We start from the raw sequence: 14,458 nt of genomic DNA on the forward strand, positions 1-14,458 counted from the left end.
CTTGTAGACAAGAGTTGGGCTGAAGTGATGTAGTGAGTGCTAAGGGGCTGCTCTACCATGAAGGCTTCAAGCAGCCTGGGAAGGAGCTGAATCTGTAGAACTCAAAGTAAAGGCTGTGAGTGCAGGAGGCCACTTTCTCTCTCCTGCAGCAGCTTTGAATTGCAAGACATGAATGGTGGGTTAGAAAATCAAAACAGTATTGCTATATATATACACACCAGTAGTCCTCATTTGCTGCATGGCACAGCTGCTCTGTCACATACTTGACCTTGACTTAATTTGATCATCCCTGTGGTTAAATAGGAAGTTCAACTGTGAGCCAAATAATTTCTTACTACCCCTCATCCCACCAGTTGCTGCTAGCTTGTTGCTGATACTGTTGAATTTTTATATGAGCCCCTGTCCATTAGAAATTGGATGGTGTTCATCAAGACAATTTACACTCATTTTAGAATGTCTTGCAATTAGTGGACTTGCAAAATTGTAGAATGCAAATAGAAATCACCCTTGTATTAAGAATATTTGAGAAATGAAGAAACACAGGTCGGAATACGTAATTGCTCTCTTTCTTGTTGAATTTATATCAGGAAATTTTATGCCTAGAGGTACTGCATGAATTGCCACTGTATTTTGGTGCAGCAAAGGCAAAAGTATTAAAAGGTCTGTAACTTGAGTACCTTGAAATTGATTTTTTTGTTAGATTTTATCACAGTTCCTTTTAAATTTTTCTATGAATAGTTTGAATTAAAAAATCCACAGTTTTCTTGATTTTCTTTTTTTTTTTCTGAATAATTTTCTAATTAAAAAAAAATTAGGGGTTAGACTGACTACTTTTGTAATAAATCAAATATGGTGTTATATTGTCATATGTAAAAAGATTGGTTAGACTTTATCTCTCAATCTATTAAATGCAATTTAGAGCACAATGTGGCAAACACAAGTTTTTACCTTTGTTAGGTGTTTGGAGATAACCTCCCCAATACTGTCTCATTCAAGGTGAGCGTTGTAGTGCTGGCTATTGTCAGTGCTAGAGGCTGGGTTACAGTCTTCAGCCATCAACAAATTCTGATGCCATTCAAAATGCATCATCTTCTCCTCCTACCTTTAAGGAAATCTCTGTTGGATGGGGATGTAGCCTATAAATCAGGCAAATAGTTGAGGAGGGGTGTGATGGGATAAATAGGAAGCAAAATGGTTTGCCTTGGTTTCATAACTGAAGTGGAAGAGATGTCATTAATCAGTTTCCTTCAGCTAGGAAATATTGGCAGTCTGAATCCATCTGCAGAATGGCTCTATTTATGCTGATGCAAATATACTAGTTTTTAATTACAATTTTTGAGTTGTAGAAACATAAACACAGTTGTTATTATTTGTTTTCACTGGGGCTTCTTACAAAATTCTGTCTGCCCACAAAAACTGAGCTGCTTCTGCTCCCCCACCAATCACTCCTTTTCCAGTCTGAGTTTGGAATAAAAGAAATGTGAAGTAGTTCCTTTAAGCAGGTAGGAGATAAACTGTAAACTACACAGCATTCTTAAGCCATTGATCTGAAAGAGACCATTTAAAATCTTGAACAAGGTCAAAAGAGTGAGAAACTATTTCTGATTTGTATAGTTTAAAGTAATTAAGGTAATGGAAAGTAATTATAACTTAATAATTTTAAAAGCATAGAATTGATTTAGAAATTAAACTGAGATTGGAATTTACTATTTGCTGCTATAATTCTTTGGAAAACAAACAACCTCGCAACACACAAAGTAGTGACTCTTAAATCCCTATTAAATGTAATAGTCACTAATAAGTCTGCCCTAATAGATGACCCTTCAGCCCATTGAAATCTTACAGCATGTAGTGTCAGGAGCATTTTGGATACTAGTAGAGAAGAGCAGTCTAACTATATGTTAGACTTGAAGAGACCAGGGAAAGGGAAAAGGCCATGCTGCTGTCAATACTTCTCAGCAGTAAGTTTAAGTGATGTGCAATTTCATTTATATATTTGATTTGTATTCAGCGCAGGCTGAGATTGCCCTTTCTCAAACTGTCTGATCGTTTTTAATTCCTTGGAGGAATGCTTTTAGAAAAGACAGCAATCCTGTATGACGCTCTTGCTGATGACTAAATTTGGGGCTTCTTGCCCTGATGTGTAGAGACAAATTATGTGTATGCACTGCAGAGAAGAGGGCTCTTGGTTAAAGATATTCTGGCAGTCCTCAGCTGTTACACGCTGAAGGCTGGTTACTCAAGGACTGAGGCTAATCTAAGTTGCAGCAAAGAGGAAAAACTCTCTAAAGTAGTCAAAGCTCAAGTGCTTGGTCTTGTTTTTACCCACTACAAAAGCTGGTGCGCTAGTTTAAGTGTTTCCTTGAGCTGTCATCCCTGTGGGTCTGGTTATACTGTTCTTAGAGTGGGAGTCCATAGGCATTAGCTTATTAGGGTAACGTAAGATGACTGTGAAAGAGCTGTGGGGCATACATGTCAAAAGAAAGATCATGATCTTCTTAAAAGTACAAATGGGAATAAATGCCCAGTGTATTTGCTGCTTTTGAAGCATCTGTCAAGAGCTGAGTGTCCAACAAGATTCCCATATAGGAAATTACTCTTACCAAAGAGTTGTTTCGTCCTGTATTTTTGTCAGACATCCAATGTCTGACAAATGAGTTGAGCATCATCTAATTTGCCAGTTGAAACAAATGAATTCTGTTCTCCATGTATATGCAATATATATGAATTAGTCTAACGGACTAGTTAGTAAGTTCAACCAAACAGCAGATTCTGTTCTGTATATAAAATTAGAATCTTACACTTAAACTGTCAGTATCAAATTTTCAGATAATGAAAAACCTTTCAAATAAATTACTTCAGTCTGTTTCTGCTTTGCTATCTCACTGTTAAGTAGTAGATTGAAAATGAAACTTAAATCTCAGTGTATTTTGTGGTTGTTAATACTATTTCTGTTGTATCTTTGGGATTCTTGCTTACTACTCTTATAGGATCATCTGTGAACGAGATAATTTTTAAAATATCCAATCCTGAATTTCTGACAATACTTTCTTCTCCCTCTTGACAACCACATTAGCAGTATAATAGGTTATGTTGTTTTTCCTTTTAAAATTTCTATATATATAAATTCTCTTACAAGTACAAAATACTGGGTACATACACAAATAAGAAGATGTTAAGGAGACAAGCTTGTGTGAAGAAGCTGATATTCTGATGATGAATGTTCTGCAGAATGGCTATCATGATATATCCTCCTACTTAGCAATAGGAGAGGGATGTATAACTAAATAACTCATCAGAACGATGAAGATCATGTTTAAGGCACATTCATTTTCCACATCCCTTTTTCCCCCCCAGACATCCAGCTTGCTAAAGAGTTAATTTCTGCAAAGGATGATGTCTGGCGTATGACTGGTTTTATGCCAGCTGACTTTCACAGATGACCTTGTTTGTATGACCTTATTCCTTTGACTCCATCCAAAAGGAAAGGTGCAGGATCATACGCCATTGTATGCCCTCGCACTGGAAAGTAGGCCAAGGCTTGATTTTTGCCATGCATTTAATCAAGCAGAGTAGTTGAGTAAGCAGAGTAGTTGAGTAAGCTTCAGCACTATCATTTTTAAGCAAACAGAAAACAGTTATGACTACTATCATAATTACTGTACTTCAAGCTAATGACTGATGAACTATTGATGAAGAACTAGAAACCACTGGCTGTGCCTAAACTTACACTTTTTAGAATTAATTGTGGTGGTGTTCTTACTTTCTGTAGCTGGTTCTGTAAACCTAGAATTGAATCTCAAGTTTTGGTTTATTCTGGTGGCATTTCCATTTGGAAATGTCATGTATTTCAGGAGAAATTTTATTCCTAGAAGATCTTGAATTGAAGCCCTTTTACGCAAATTTTTTCCTTGAAAAGCTGAATGGAATTCTAAATACACCCAATTCTAAACTTAAAACCTTTCTGAAATGTTTATGTTAAAATATGGACTCAGGGAAAAAGCCCAACATTGTAAGTTAGTCTAAAGTAATCTAATAGCATACTGGGTACGTGTTTGTCTGTATATGGCAATGTAAGGCTAATATATGCAACTATAAATATCCATTTCTTTTGTCATGACTGCTGTAGATTGTAAGTGGGGCATCTGAATGCTGCCTGAGATGAAGTGGTTGCTTCTTCAGTTAGTAGCAGCAGAATTTTGATCTCTTTTTTAAATAGCTGTTCATTGCAAAGTTCATGCCACCCTCAAAAACTGGAGCTCTACTGTATTTAGATTAAATAATGACCAAGGTTTAGTCCTGTACCCTACAATTATTTGAATTATTTTTGCTTTGTGCTGAAGTCAGCAGAACTTATCACAGGTCAGGGACTCAGAACTGGCTTCTTGTGTTTGTTGAGCACTGTAATTCCATGCCAGCTTGACTTCTAATTATGTTCCTGACACTCACTAAGTTTCTGTCTGTTTTATGCACAGTGACAAAGACCACATATATTTTAAACAGAGACTTATCAAAATATTTTACAGTCTCATTAAAACTTTTGGCCAGTCTGATCTACAATTTCATCTTTTTTTAATGCATTTCCAGTTTCTCTATTTTGCCTACACATACGAAATTTAGAGGAGATGTTACTTTATAAAGTGTCTGCTTTTGTTACAGCCATTTTACACTTATTTCATCATTATTGCATGAGATTTGTATTGAGTATATAATTTAGCTTGCTGCCTGCTCTGTGTTCAATCAAAACATGAATTCTCTGCTGTAGCACTTCTATAAAAAGAAAAAAAGGAAGCACTTAAACAGGATAAGGTTTGTTTTAGCATGGTGTGCCAATTTGAAACATTATATTTCTGGATGCAGGTTGAATCCCCTACAGTTTTTCTTAAATAGCTGATGAGTATTTGGTTTACATGAAGGGCTTTAGGACTTTTGCTGCAGTTTATAACACAAAAGCTTCTGGCATCATTAAGACCTTTATTGTGCTGGCTGGAAGTCCCAAGGCAGAACAGGCAGGGAGTCAAAATTGCTGCAACACACATGAAATCTGGGCTGCTCTGACTTCAGTGGGAGTTTTGCCATAGATGACAGTGGGCCAAAGTTTTAATCCAGAAGTAGTCCTCCCTTGTTGATAATCCTAGTGTATGCCCTAGGGAAGCTTTTGCTTTGCTGTCACCCAGACTGTGTCTGTCTGTGCAGAGAAGATACAAGTCTCTTAGGGTGTCACACTAAGCCTTTTACAAGCACAGCATTTCTGGGAAGGAAATCGGGACAGAGTAGAAATAAAACCCTAAATGTGGACACATGCTATCTTGTTCCTCATGTCCTGAGTCATTCCCAGGAACATGGATGAAGCCCTCTGAACTGAGCAAGATTAGCTTCTTGAGACTGCAGTGGAGGGAGCCATCAGTGGCTACAGCCAGTGCATCTCCCAGTCCCTGCTTCTGCATTTGCAGATTATCATTTAGTGACATTTAGTTTGTGAAGCAACAGTATGTGCATTAGTTCAGTCCCACTTAGCCCAGGCAGACTGAGTTTTCCATGTAAATGTGACCTAGTGAGCTATTCTCAGAGACACTTCATAAATTTTTATGTTAAAAGACAACAGCAAATGGGAAGTGTTTGATACTTTTTTTATGTGGAAGGTGTGTTGTGCAGAGTATCAGAATTTGCATTTAATCAGTGCTGTTTGAAAGAAGAAATAGCCTCAAGCTGTGCCAGGGAAGGTTTAGGTTGGATATTAGGAAAGATTTGTTCATGGAAAGGGTTATCCAGCACTGGAACAGGCTGCCAAATGAAGTGGTTGAGTCACCATCCATGGAGGTTTTTAAAAGATGTGTACACATGGCACTTAAGGACAAAGTTTAGTGGTGGACTTGGCAGTGTTAGGTTAATGGTTGGACTTCATAATCTCTAAGTATTTTTGTTTTCCTTTATGATTATATAAGAGGAAAAACAGGTAAAATTATCTCCTTGTCTTTTAGGAAAATATATTTTATTCTTTCTATCAGCTGAAACTGTTCCCATTAGAAATATTCTCAAGTTGTCTGTTTTACAACAAGTTCTATGGATGCAATCTAAAACATTTTGTTGCTTTGTGAAATTGAATCAGAGACTTTTGAAATTCAGAATCACTTAGAATTGTAAATAATACTCGTCCTCCTATCAAGTACAAATAAATCACTACTGCTTCACAGTGCTGGGAGTAAAAATAGTCTCTGTTAATAGCTGTGTTACTGTCTTAAGTCTTCAATTAAAAAAATTTACAAAGTAATTAAAAACAGTTTGGGGAGTTTTTTAAGAGCTGGTGTTTGCTGTCTGTCTTTATACATCTCAAATGTATAAAAAGAAATTGCTGTTGCTGCTTCTGTGGTACCAGAAATTAAATTCAGAAGTTGTTTACACAGCTAATAGTTCATGCATTTCATATTGAAGGTGGAAACTTGGTATTTTTATCTGTAATGAACTGAGAAGGCTCGTTAACTTCAAAGCATTGCTACAGTAGTTTATACAATATGAAAAAGAATTTCTACATATAGCACAATACATGTATCCATTACCCTCACACAAGCCTTGTGCTTATTTTACAGAAAAACAAAGTAAACAAGTAATGGTGCTATAATTAACTTCACAGAAAATTATCAGATTCATTCTGTTATTTCAATCTTCACAGGACGTACTTCCTTTCTACAACAGATCATAGGTGGTGGCAACCCAAATAGCACTTGCTTGTTGGGTAGTCATAACTATTACAATGCACTCCCATTTTTGGGTCTGAATGTGAGAAACTCTGCTAGATATGCATTATTCTAGATTTATCTCTCAATCACTCTTGAATCTTTGAATCCTTACAACATTCAATTCCCTTCTAGAATTTAAATATTAATGAAGTAAATAAAATATTCTTGCATCACTCAGAACAATTAAGTGTGAGCAAATATAAAAGTTGTATTCTGGGACAACATTTCTGATACTTTTACAGTGTATTTTGGGAGCAGAAATTAACTGGTGCTTCTTTTGCACTTCACAAGAAGTTCTGTTTGTGTTGTATCTTTTCTGTAGTTTGTAGAAAAGGCTGGTCTTTGAGAAGACATCCTTTTAGTTCATTCTAATACTCTCTTCATACCAATTCTGATGTCACATCTCTACTCTTTGAGCTATCTGCATCAATTTAATTTTTGTATGACAAAACACTATGCACATCTAGGCAGGTCTATAAATAAAAAGCAATAAGCTGACATCTTTCACCTGTATCAAATATACCTTTTTTTCAAAAATACCTTTTTTTTCTGGTATACTTGCTATTTAACTTCTGTCTCTATATCCATTACCCATCTGTATTTCCCATGTCCCTCTTCTCCTCTTCTGTCAATTGACAGAATTTTCAGCTGCAGATGAAATGTTATACCTCTTCTACCTCTGTGCTGATGGGTTCACACAGACATTACAGCCAATTTTTCTGCTATGGCATATAAAATAAACTGTCTACATCCACGTACATTTGCTTTCACACATATAAAGTACTTCTTTCAAGCAATATGTCTACATCTGAGGGAAAGTTGTGGATCTCCCTAAAATCTGTCTCTGAAATCAAGATGAGGCTAAAAAACCAGAAAACAACAATGGGCTGAGATCACTGCCAACTCAAAGCTCTCAATGATCTTATCAAGCCACTTACTACATAGCAGTATCTAATACGTTTTAAGAGTCCACGTTATATTTGTGCATCGAGATTGTCCTGTATTTATAAGATTCAGGTGGACATTCATGCAGTCTTTTTTCAGGATTCAACTACAGCCAGTCACCTGGGTGTGACTGGTCTGCCAGGGTTGAAGACTGGTGTCTTAGCCTGACTGACAGCTGCCTGCCCATCAACCACGGGAGCAAATTGCACTAATTGCTCTAGGACACTCAATAGGTTGCTTTTGTTTTTACTTCTACGGCATATTACTGTACCTTGTCCTTGTGGCTTGCTTATTATCTCTGCTGTTTAGTCCTGCTCTTACTCCTAGAGCACCCACTTGCAGTGCAATCCCTCTCTGGGTTTTGCTCACTTTTCTTCTTTACAGGCAGTACTCATATTTCTCAAGCTCTAGCATTCCATAATCCGTCCAGTTCTTGACTTAGAATCATCCTAACTAGATATCTCATGTATTAAACAAAACAGCAAGTTGAGCAGAGACTTTGATGACAATTTCTGTATGAGCCTAACCTTAACACTTACTTCAGGTTATTGTCATAAAGTGGTCTGTCAATCCCTGTTAATGCTGTTTATGCATTCAGGTTTTATATAACTTCAGGTATTTTGGCCTTAAAAAATAACCTGTAAGCCCTGTAACACCAAACAGTTCAGTTCTAATTTACAACCAAAAGACATTAAGACTTCTTTGTAAACACTTTTGGTTGAAGGATCTGAAAACCTAAGAAAAATACCTTGTAAAATATTGTGAGATTTTTAACAGAATCACAAATTATGGAGATAATACAGTCTGTTACACTAAGGAAGTGCAAAGATTTATAAATCCAAGTAAAATGTTATGGAGAAATAGTGGAAAGGAGTAGATAACTTGGGTGTCAGCAGAAATAGTTGAGGTATTTCAGTTTGAATTTTATTCTTGTGTAGCAAGATATATACATGAAGCTGAGTCTCTGGGTTGTTTTAAAATGTAAACATCAACATTAAAAATAGATGATGTCATATGTGAGAGGATGAAGAAAAAGAAAACAAACAAATTCTCAACAGGAGGTAAATCAACATGCCCTCAAGTGGTAACAATCAGACCTTTAGGGGTATGAGTCTGGTTCTTGTGTATTTGTCCTTTTTTATTTCCTTTTCCAGATGTTAGGGAAAATCCTATGGAATTTTGTCTTACAGCAATATCACTGATGGATGCTATAGCTGTGATCTGTTCAAAGAACCAATGAAATGACATGGGGCTTTTAATCAAACTGCACTGCTCACTGCTTTTCTGTTGGTGAAATAACAAAATAATCAATGAATAAGTAAATTAAAAAACAAAATTCTGGCAGAAGCCCTAAAAAGAGAAATGTCCTAAGTAAAAAAGCAGCTCAAACTAATCTCGTGTTCACTTCTAATGCACAGGAGTGTAATCCTGTCAACAAAGGGAAACATTTAGATAGATGAAAATAAAAGGTCTTTATGTGCATAGGCTAAATCAAGATTTTCATATTATTCAGCTTTGCTGTGATTTTAGCATTAGTGTTGCAAGTGAAGAAGGGAGCTTTTGGTCATTTAAGTCCATGAACTGAACTAATTGTCTACCTTTGTTTGGTCTTCCCACCTTCTGAATACTTTAAATACTTTTTCACATTATTCCATGTATGCAACAGTAATCTTAGTCCTGTTAAAAAGCTGAAATCTGCCTGGAACATACAATTTTGGTGTATGGCTTTCATAGTCACGTACATTTGCCACATTTTTACACTTGATTTTGAAACTACAGATATAGCAGCTGGTGGTTTTAAAACTAAGAAGTAGCCAGTCAGCAGAAGGACCCTTGCCAATGTGTACATTAGGATTGTTTATAATTCATTTCAATAAGTTTGAAAACAAAGCAAACAGTTTGAAACAGAGCAAACTCTTTCTTTCTATTGAAAAGCTGTACCTCTGTCTTACTCCAACGCAATTGCTTTTGTTGCTTACTGAACTGATTCCTTAGTTTTTCCTCAAACTGCTTCCCAATGATTATGGACAACAGCAGAATTCAACCTTCAATTTATATCTACCCTTTGAAAGAAATGAGTCTTATGCAGTCACATTATCTGTCTCTTTTTAACTCTTAATCGCATGCTTAAAAAATATTTAACCATTTTTTTCCTACTAAATTCAGACAAATTTGAAAGAATCATAGATTTCCTAAAGATCCCACAGACACTTTGTGAAAACCATCAGCACAAGTAAAGGAGAGACCAAAATTACTTTCCCTGCTAAGGGAATGAAAAGAACGACTCAGTATTTAGAGGTCCTGTTAGATAGCAGCTGCTGGTCAGTTTTAATATACATACTGAACACTGTAGTGGCACAAATGGAGAGAGCAGGGGCAGTGGGACAGATAAGGATGTTGCTTTTGAAGATATTTCTGTGATATTCCTATGAGGCACGGGAGCATGACCCATTATATCAGCGTATCTCTGTGAATATTGGCCTTTCTTTTTAGTGGTTCAGTTATTATTTTACTTAACAAACTATCTTGAAGGTATTCGGAAACTTACCTTAAAGCACAATTTTAAATGCAAATAAATTTAGCAGGCTCTACTATGCATTATTCAGACTTCCCCCCTGAGCCCAGTCCCTGTGTGGAAAAAATGAACTGGAGGAACCGGGGAGAGAGTTCCTTAAAATACGAAAAAATGTACGTATGTTAAATGGGAGGGAAGAATAACTCAACTGCAATACCACTTTTTAATTGCAAACATTACTGTCCCTGTCTTCGATATCAGCTGAATTAATGGCTTTCTTCAATTTCACCAGTGCAGGCAATAACATAATGTATTGCAAAGCCTGACAGCATACGGTATATTGTAAAGTATCAGTATGGTTGCAGTGCTCAGGTTTATCCTTAGAAATGTATATCTGAAGGTTCTGATTCCGGATTTATCTGTGATATTAAGATCTCATGGGCACTACCACACAAGCTTGTAATGTGTAGAACTGAAACGTGAGGTCATAATCTAAACAAAGAGAAAATAAAAAACACCACTCAAGAAAGAAGATAAAACCTTAGTTTAGGGCCTTCTTTTGCTTTAATACTTCGGTACTTTGGTGAATAAGTTTTTTTTTGTGTGTGAGATCTAGCATTTATTGTAGGCTTGTTATGTGTAACAGCATGTTGGAGCACTAATTGTTATTCATATTAGGTTTTTCACTTCCTATTTTTCAGAAGCTGTTTCAATGCCAAATAGTAGCAATCATCTGTCAGATAATAGATAGGAATCTGGGAATGTAATCAAATGTAGCTATAGTACATACACTTAAATACTAATTAAATGACACCAACTCTGAGATCATAATCTGAGTGGTTATAACTAGACTCAATTCATGAACTGATCTTATCCATATAAGATTTTTTTCATTCCTAATTCTTGTCTTGCCGAAAAATAACTAAGAAGTTCTCATTCAATGAGAATTTCTTCTTAAAGTTCTTAAAACATAAAACAAAGCCTTTTGACAGATTTGATCTTCCACTGTTGGAATGCTATTTCAAACTGTTCTTGTGTTAGTTTGCAAAAGTGTATAATTAGTTTTATGAGAATTTTTGTAATAAGTGTATGTTAGATGTGAGACAGGAAACAAAGCTATATTTACACTTCCCAGAACTTCTCATTATCATTGTAAGAGTTTTCATTCAGTTGCTAGGAGCTTAGCCAAACTTTTAAAATATTTGGGCTAAAATGTGGGTTTGTATTATGATGCAGACTTCAATTATGTGAGAGCACACCATTCTTCTCCAACTCTTTCCCTGCCTGCCTCATTCAGGTCACAAGATGGATAGTACTCATTTAATAGGCAGTTTACAAATGGCATTTATAAATGCACTTCATTCAGTTTGTGGCCCCCTGGCCCACTGCAGCATTCAAATATTTCTCTAAATATGACACAATTGATTTCCTCAAAGAGTGATGGGCTCCACTGAAACTACAAACATTACTGTCTCCATTTTATAATACTCTTGTGAAATGAGTGTTTGTTATTATTTCTGTTTTACAATGGGGTACTATGGCACAGTAATATATCCTCAAAAGCAGTTTGGATGACTAATGCGAAATAATTGTTACCTTATTTCTCAAAGAACACAATTTTTAATATTTGTCTAGAGCTTTAGTTTTTAAAACTGGCAAGTCAATTCACTTCACTTGTACCTATGAATTCTTAAAACTTCTGCAAACCAAAGCCTTTGTGTGTCACACTGAGTGCTCAGAATGCACAGCTGTTTTGACTGAAGCAATATGCCTCGGTTCATGCAGGAATCAGTGGCAGAACTAAGAAGGAAATTCAGTTCTCCGCTCTAATTTCTTAAGCATAAGAACTAGGCCTCCTTTCATTTCTATAGCAAAGGAAAGTGGGATTACAAACATCAAGGCCATTCTCTACACAGCTGGCTTTCATCCTCCAAACCTCATCTTTTCTGTGCACTGCAGTGACAAGATTTTTCTTTTCAAATTAAAAAAATGCTGACGCTTGATATTTGACAGATAAGTAGGAGTTAGCAAGACATATGTTATGTTTTATCTTCCCTCTTATGCCCATAGAAAAAGTCATCTTATTTAAGTAATATGGAAGTCTTTCGAGAACAAACTTCATTCTTTAGTTTAGCTTAAACCCCCCATTGCCATTTTTACCCCAGTCACTTGCAAAACGCACATGCTTAGGATCTGTGTGATGCAGCCCATGCCATTGTTTGTTTTAAATTGATATCAGTAATTCAGGTCCACACTGAGATACACTGGAATGACCTAATGACATATTCCAGAATTCTTCTCTGGCAGTATCTTCAACAGTTTACTAAAAATGTGATTTGATGATAGAAGCTGGAAGTTGACCTTCCCTCCCCCCCCCCATTCTTTTGTGAGCAGCCTGCTTTTGAAAATATGGAGCCAAAAGCTTCTCTTACAAGGTGGTAAGGTGGGCAAGCCCCTGCTCTGGGGCTAAAAGTCAGGACATAGGTCCTCTGGTGCTGAGGCTGGTTTAATCACTCATGACCACGTGATCCTGCCTTAATGTAGTAAAAGACAGCTCCCATCTGTATTGGTTGAAATATATGCTGGCATAGGCGTACTAATTCGGGAAAACAGTATTTCTGGAGGGTTATTTTTAACCTGGATCAGTTCATGACATGGTTTAAAGCAGAATTTCACAAACGGTTACACTGCTTCAAAGGAAAAGTGGGAACCTCTTAAGCCAGCTTTTCACTGAAGTCCATTGATTGTGGAATTAGGAGTTAAGTATTGCAGTATGACACCTAACTAACATCCTAAATCTTGTCTGTTTGTGCAGTTAGTTACAAAGACTGTCAGTTCAGGTCAGGATTAACATGTTGTCTTATCCAAACCCACTTAGATGGAATCTGCGTTTATGGCAGCAAAACTGAGTTATCTTGCTCACCTTTTATGTATAGAATGGAAAAGGATGGAGATCAGACGTTGAATAAATTCCCAGGCAGAATGCTGCTGCTGTCGGATTTTTTTTTCCAACAGAACAGTGTAGGGACTGTCCATTTTCAAATGTACATTAAGGGACATGAAACCAGATACACAAGATATGCCATTAACCTAAATTAAGCTCCAGGAAAATGAGTGTCAAGGACAGAGTGGAGAATCCCCACTGTCATTGGGATGATATGGATATGTAGTCAATTGTGTTCCAACTGAAAAGAAATCTGAGTCACGAGATGAAAGTGAGAAAATTAGTTTTGTGTGTGTTTTTGATAATGTACATCTAATTCATCTTTGAAGGTGTCCCACAAGACTTCTGAATAAGGCTGCACCCTACACTTCATTATGAACTGTAATACCACAGGGAGGCATGACCATGGTCATGAAGACAATATTCAATACTCTGCGAGTAAATTGAGCACTATCTCCTTAGAACGTGGCATTTTGATATTAATAGATGGGCACAGTGGAAATACTTCAAAGTTATCTTTTTTTAGAAAATAAATAATTCTTTTGGGGAAGATGAGTGGCTAATTTGTTTTGTTCATTTGTATCTTATATGGCCTTTGCAATCTTCTAGGCCTGATTCATGCATCTCTAGGGCACCAGAAAAATGGAATATATTAAATAAGTACAAAGGTTGTTCTACACATTAAATATCAGTAGGAAGTAGACATTGGACAAACTGCATGTGTTAGGCAGAATGAACAGTTTTCCCTTATTTTTTAAATGGCAGAGTTAGATTCTGTAGTTTATTAAAACTAAATGAAAAAAAAATCGACAAATCAAACTGCACTCTGAAGCAACTATTTTACTAACATTGTCTTTCAGTCTATCATTCAAAATTTATTCAAACCTTAGTCAATTTTTATATGAATATAACCATACCCTTCCTAAATCATAGAATGGTTTGGGTTGAAAGGGGCCTTAAAGTTCCTCTGGTTTCAACACCCTCTCTATATATGTAGACTAAAAAAAAAATCAAAAGTAAGCCTTCTTGCACTTTTAGATATACTCATAACTGAAGGTGAAAAAGAGGGAGAACTGTAATTATTCTTTCTCAGTAACAACTTCCATGAAACTGCCTCAAGACTCTAATGAAATGATTTTGTCCTGCTGAGCAGCTGTCAGTAAGAATGTTCTAAATTAATATTAAATATCTTTCAGTAAATGTTGTCTACATCTGAATAAGAATTTTTATTTTCTGTACAATATTTTAATAAGAAATATTTGTCAAGAAGTAATCCTTCATCAATATGTTTGGAATTATTCAGTAGATAGCTGAAAG

General features: G+C 36.1%; 1 protein-coding gene across 4 annotated transcripts in view; it reads right to left on the reverse strand.

Moving 5' to 3' along the window:
• The window catches only part of B3GALT1 (beta-1,3-galactosyltransferase 1), a 186,491-nt gene that overhangs the window by 56,718 nt on the left and 115,315 nt on the right, over positions 1 to 14,458 (reverse strand). The gene's annotated exons all lie outside the window — the stretch shown is intronic.

Source organism: Pseudopipra pipra, chromosome 7 (assembly GCF_036250125.1).
Source record: "Pseudopipra pipra isolate bDixPip1 chromosome 7, bDixPip1.hap1, whole genome shotgun sequence".
Taxonomy (NCBI): Eukaryota; Metazoa; Chordata; class Aves; order Passeriformes; family Pipridae; genus Pseudopipra; species Pseudopipra pipra.